Consider the following 6,162-nt stretch of genomic DNA (forward strand, 5'->3'; position numbering starts at 1 on the left):
TCACGAAATCTCCTGAATGTGAACCACTGATGCCCATGTGTCTGCTGAGTGGGAACAGGCCAGGAGGGGCAGGGTGAGTGACTTCAGTCCATCCCAGCCGGGCCTAGCACCCAACTTCCCCTGCTGTGGGGAGGCCCTTGGGCTGAAGGAGTGACCAGGCCTGTGGTGGACATTGGTTGATCTTTCTTGCTCTCTATCCGTTCCTCTGTCTTATGGAAATAAGGGTGTTCACCCCAGTTTCCATGGGGACTATCCCTCCTGCACCCTCAGCCGTGTGTGTTGGATGGGGTGATCCCAGCTCATGGCGAGGCATTGTGGCCAAAGACGTCCATTACCCCTTCAGGATACGGTGGCTGGGTCAAGGACTCAGATCAGTGACTCCATTTCTGGATTTCTGTTGGAACCACTGGGAAAGAGATGGTCCCTTTCCTTAGTGGTGCCCTGAGCCGTTGGCTATCAGCCTCCCTGTGTGGAGAAGGCCATTTTTCTCGCTGCTCGGAGAGAGTGTGCCTGAGAAGGTTGTGGTGCCCTGGGGTTCTTACCTCCTGGCATTGAGGGCTGTGCGTGGTTCCCGTTCATACCGAACAGGACTCATCCGTGTGACTTCCAGAGTTAGGTCAGACAAGACACGATGGCGTCCTTCTTGCTGGCTAAATTTCCAGACAAGTGAGCGAGCTGCCGTGGAAGCCTATCACTCAGCCAGTCAGATGCCTGCAGGCCCTGCCAGCATCTGACCACAGCCTCACGGAGACCCTGAGCCGGGGTCACCTGGCGAAGCCACTCCCAGATTCCTGACCCTCAGAAAGCGTGACGAGTAATAAATATGCCCTGTTGTTTTAAGCTGTGACGTTTCGGGGTGATTTCTTAGGCCGTGATGAATACCTAACACACATTATCAGCTTGGGCTGACCATACGGGAGGAGCACAGCCCTGAGGGTGCCGGGCTTTTAAAGCATCTGGACACAATTCCTTCCACCAGGATGGTAACGGAGATGAATCCTGCCCCATCAGCTTCTCATTCAAACCCTTTCTGCTTGGCAGGCTGTTTGGAGAGAGTCCCTCCTGCTCGCACGGAAGCACCATCTGTGGGGGGTGCTGTGGCCGCCCTCCATTATTTACCCCAGGCTCTCTCTCTGTCTCTTTTAAGCACCGTTATTTTCAAATATTTTAAGAACACTGAGTTTTGCATATTCCTTGAGGCTTTTTTTAGGACTTAGAGTTTATTTATCCATGTAGGAAAATATAATTCGTGAGGCCGTCTCATTTCTAGGTGCCTGAGCTCTGCCCCAGCGGCTTCCCAGGCTTGGTACCGCTCTTCCCCGTAGTAGGTTGAGGTGACAGTCATGGCTGGGAAAGTGACCCCTCAGAACACAGAGAGCCATGCTGAGAGCCACAACAGCCACCTCGTGCCATGTCTGAGGCCGCCACTGGTGCCAGGGCATGGCAAGGGGGTGCTAAGGAACTTGTGCCTTCAGGACACAGGGGCCCAGAGTCATCCCAAATGGTGGAAATGGATGTTTCCTTTCGGGGGCAATGAAAATGCTGAAAATGTTGAAATATGAGTGGGACATTTACGTTATCTGATGACTTGGCAGCTATCCTTGGCTTCACATTTTCCTAAGATGGTGGGGGAGGCAAAAGGACTGAAAGATAAACGAGGACCTCATCTTCCAGGACCTCTGTCTGCCTGTTGGAAAGTCACAGCATCTCCACTTCCACTGTGTCTATATCTCCTCTAGGCAGGGGCACGCCCTCCCTGGTCGAAGGCTGAAAAGCCATGATCTGTTTTGGTTGAAAGTGTAAGGTTCAAGTAAGTGGCCGGCTGGAGACCATGACCTTGGATAACTCTAGCTCCTCTGTAGACCCACTGGCTAGTGCGGTAAAGGGATGGATCAGAGGAGGTGCCAGGTCACAGCCCAAGACGATGCCACCTGGCACAGAGTNTTATTGCATTATTTTTAAGATGCTTTAATGCCGAGTCCCCATGTATTACTCAGAACACAGATCAAAGCCCCTAAGGCAGACAAGGACACCCCAGAGGGGCTCCCGACTTCCGCCTCCTCCGGGTCTACAGAAGTGGGCCCCTCCTAGCTTGCGACGGTCTTGGCGTGGAGATGAGGGGTTAAACCAACCAGAGGAGACGCACTGGATTTGGACAGTCTTCGTCTCACAGCCCCGCCCGCCCCGCCACTGGGAGGAACGGGGAGGCCAACGGGTGGCCAAGGTTGGAGCCCCTCTTCCAACTCTTGACCTCTTGCTTTGTTGCTTTAGACTGACTTTCCTGGGGACCAGTCTGACCAGGGAGCTCACAGTGGCGGAAGGCGATAACCCCCATTTAATGGGAGCCTTCAATTTCGGTGACGATGTCACTGAGCTTGGCCGAGCACGGCAGGCCCACTGCTTCCTCCCAACAACTCTCCTCTCGGAGAAACGGCCACACCCCGAGCCCTGAATGATCAACAGGCCCAGGAGACAGGTGACCTGTCCAGCTGTCTCAGCTGACGCCCAGGGAGGCGGCTGCTGTGAGCGCGCCGAGCCCGCCGGCGTGCGGTAAGAAAGCGGGTGGAGCAGCTAGCTGTGGAAGATGGGCGGGAGCTCCTATGAAGCTGGGAGTGGAGAGCCGCGATGGGCCATGGATCAGGAAATGTCATAAATGAGGCCAAAGGAACTCACAGGGGAGAGAGAGAGTGGAGTGGGCGAGCCTCCTCCCGGGTCGTACGGCGGGGGTCTAATCTCTACAATAAACCCCGTGTGATGTGAGCGTGCTCGAGTGCGTTTCTCTTTCTTGCAACCAGAGAGCCCCTGACCACGGCAGACATAGATTTTACTCTGGTCGTGTTCAGTCTTTGCAAGTAAGAAGGCTCCTTCGGCTCAGCCGGTAAACGCTCACATGCTCGGCATGAGCTCGCACGAGCTGCAAGGTGAGACGGCGGGGAGACACCGACGTGCCACAGGCTAACCAGGTTCTTCCCAGCTGCCACGACATGGGCGCAGGAAGCTCAGATGCACAGTGGATGCCTGGCTACTGGGGTGACTGAGCCAAGCTCCCCACGGGCCCAAGGGCCACCCCACCAACGTAGAGTTGCACGCCCTGCTCAGCAGGTCGGGGATGGGTTAGCTGGCTGTCCCTGTTCTAACGGTGCCTTATCGCTTCCTTAACTCCCGACTGGCGCTCACCTTATTCCATCACCCGGAAGACAGAAGGGAGCCTCGGGCGGTCTGTCCTTTGCTATCTGTCACTTGATTGTGTCCTGGCCTGAGCAAGGGGAGGTCTGCCTTTGAAAAGGGTTCATGTCTGTTCCTGGGATCATCCACTTTCAATGTTTTTTAATCCAAACATCTGCACACAAAGAGCAGAGTCAAACCCCTCACAGGTTGGGGGCATGAAGTGATGGCAGAGCAGGGAAACGAGGCGTTCTGTGTGTCCTGGGGCACATTTGGCTTACCTGCTTCCTGCTAAGTCACAGCCTCCGTGGGTACAAGATGGGACAAGGCAGCGATGTACCTGCTGAGGGGACAGGAAGGCTTCCTGACGGATAAGGGGAGCCGCCAGGAAGATCCCTGAATAGCCCCATGGGAAGACAGTCCTGTTTCCTGGGGTGCAGAGAATCCCCGAGACCACTGCCTTTGGTTGTTAAGCAAGGCTCACCAAAATCTCCATGTTCCTCCCAAGAAATAACGTTTGCCCACCTCTAAGGAGGGAGGAATCCACACAGCATTTCTAAATTCCTGTGAACCGTGCCCTGTGTTTGGAAACCATCGTATCAACACCCAACACACACGTGCATACACACAACACGCACACGTGCATGCACGTACACATAGTGCACACGCTATCAGCTCACACTGGTTTCCATCAAGAGGAAAAAAGACCTGGGTGACGTCACCACGGTTCTGTATTTCCTGCCCGAGCTAAACACTGATGGTGTGGAAGCAGTCTCCCCAGCCTCCTCTGTCACCCCAGATCCGTCACCCCATTTTCCTCGCAGGGACCGAGAGCAGGCTGTGGACACCACCATGGAGCCTGGCCCTGCCCTGCCCTGTCACTGCCCAGCCAGGCACGGCCGTGTCCCAGTCACAGCCAACTGGATGGCTGGTGCGTGTGAGATGGCACGGGGACCCCAGAGCACCGCTGGTGTGACGCTCAGGGGGCAGGGAGCCTTTGTCCGGGCTCTCTGGCGCCTGGTGGCCTGTCACCCTTCACTCACTGCAACCATTTTGTTTGGTTTGGTTTGGCATCTCTGTTTTGGAGACCAAGGAAGGAGGGGGCAGAGCGGGCTTCTCTTCACAAGCCCTGTCACAGACTGAGGACCTGATGGGTGGCCCCACTCTGTGGCAGGACCCCAGGGTAGTGACTCCACCCAATGGGGAACCTAACCTAATGTGTGACCCCACCCGGTGTGTGACCCTGCTCAACGCACAACTCCACCCAATGAATTACCTACCCCACCCAACCTGGGACCCGAGTCCACCATGTATGATGTGACTCACCTGATGTGTGACTTCACCTGGTGAGTGACCTCACCTGGTGTATGACCCCCTCTCTGACATGGGACCCGACCCTACTCTGTGTGTTGTGACACACCTGAATTGTGACCTCACTTGGTGTGTGACCTCACTTGATGTGTGGCATTGCCTGGCGTGTGACTTCACCTGGTGTGTGACCTTACCTGGCGTGTGACCTCACCTGGTGTGTGACCTCGCCTGGCATGTGACCTCACCTGGTGTGTGACTTTACCTGGCGTGTGACCTCACCTGGTGTGTGACCTCGCCTGGCATGTGACTTCGCCTGGTGTGTGACCTTACCTGGCATGTGACCTCACCTGGTGTGTGACCTCGCCTGGCATGTGACTTCGCCTGGTGTGTGACCTCACCTGGTGTTTGGCACCCGCCCCCCCGACACGCTGTCCCAAGCCAGCCTCTGTACCTGTTTGGGCCTCTGTAGAAGCTCCTGGGCCACCGCTGTGGCGAAGATGGCCCTGTTGCTCCCCGGGCTGAGCTGCAAGGAGAGTGACAGCCCTGTCACCAATTGGACCCCGAGGTCTGTGATTGTCACCTTCTCTTCCAGCACGGTGATGGTCTTTTCAGCCAAGATGGCGTCTGACAGGGGCGACAGGATCTGAAAGGCAGAACCAATATGACAAAGGAAAGCCTTCCAGGGACCCAGCAGTTCCCGCAATGGCGTAAGTGATGTCCCGTGNTCCTCAGATAGCAGTGGTGTTGGGGTGCATGGAAACCTTTGCAGGCAGAGCCACTGTTATGTTGTCAAAACTATGGCAGTGCAGGCAGAGCTTGGCCACCTGCAAGGGGTGCCCAGGCCGAGGGACATTCTCTCCATATTACGGGTGACAAGATCGAGGCTTGGGGGGATGGAGTGACTTGTGTCGGTTCCCAGGCTCTATTATAGAATCAGCTCTTAGAATCGCAGGATGCATCAAATACCAACGGGCAGCCGGGAAGACCCTGGCCACCTCAGCTTCCCTCAGAGCAGTGCCGGCCGTGCTGAGGGCCAAGCCTGAAAGTGCCCACACCGGCCACTGTCAGGAATGGGAGCTGGCACAGGGTTCAGTCCTGCTGTCCTGACCTCAAGCTGCTTGGCACGTCTAGGAAGCTGATCAGGAGCAGGGAAACACGGCTGAGCAGAACACGCCTCCTCAGAACCGCGGCAGCCCCAGCCCCATGTCCGCACATCCTCCAAAGGGGGGCCTGGGGAAGGGCCGTCAGTGGCGCTGGGAGGGGCAGGCAGTACAAAGGCTCTTCGGAGACATTGCCACAGACAGAGCAAACAGAGACCACCAGTCCTCGGCTGACTAATCAGCTCACAGTCGCAACGAGAGACAGGCAAGGAAGTCCCCAGCCCTTTTCCTCGAGAATCACAATCAGGCCTCAGGAGACCTCGCCACTCTCAAGATGGCGCCTCAGTTCAGCTCCTCTAGGCCAAGCCTACCTGGGCAACTAAGTCACACAGGTCCTTGAAAGTGAAAGAGCCTAGTTTGGCACGAATCCGGACCCCTACCCCCTCCACAAGGTCTGCTTTCAGGGACTGAGCAGCACCTGATGACTAGATCGTATCTATGAGGTTGGGGTACATGCTGCTATGGTAATAAATAAACCAAAATGTCACTTGTACGACACAACAAAGGCCTGTTTCCTGTCATAAAG

This window comes from Hipposideros armiger, unplaced genomic scaffold (assembly GCF_001890085.2).
Source record: "Hipposideros armiger isolate ML-2016 unplaced genomic scaffold, ASM189008v1 scaffold_1248, whole genome shotgun sequence".
Lineage (NCBI taxonomy): Eukaryota > Metazoa > Chordata > Mammalia > Chiroptera > Hipposideridae > Hipposideros > Hipposideros armiger.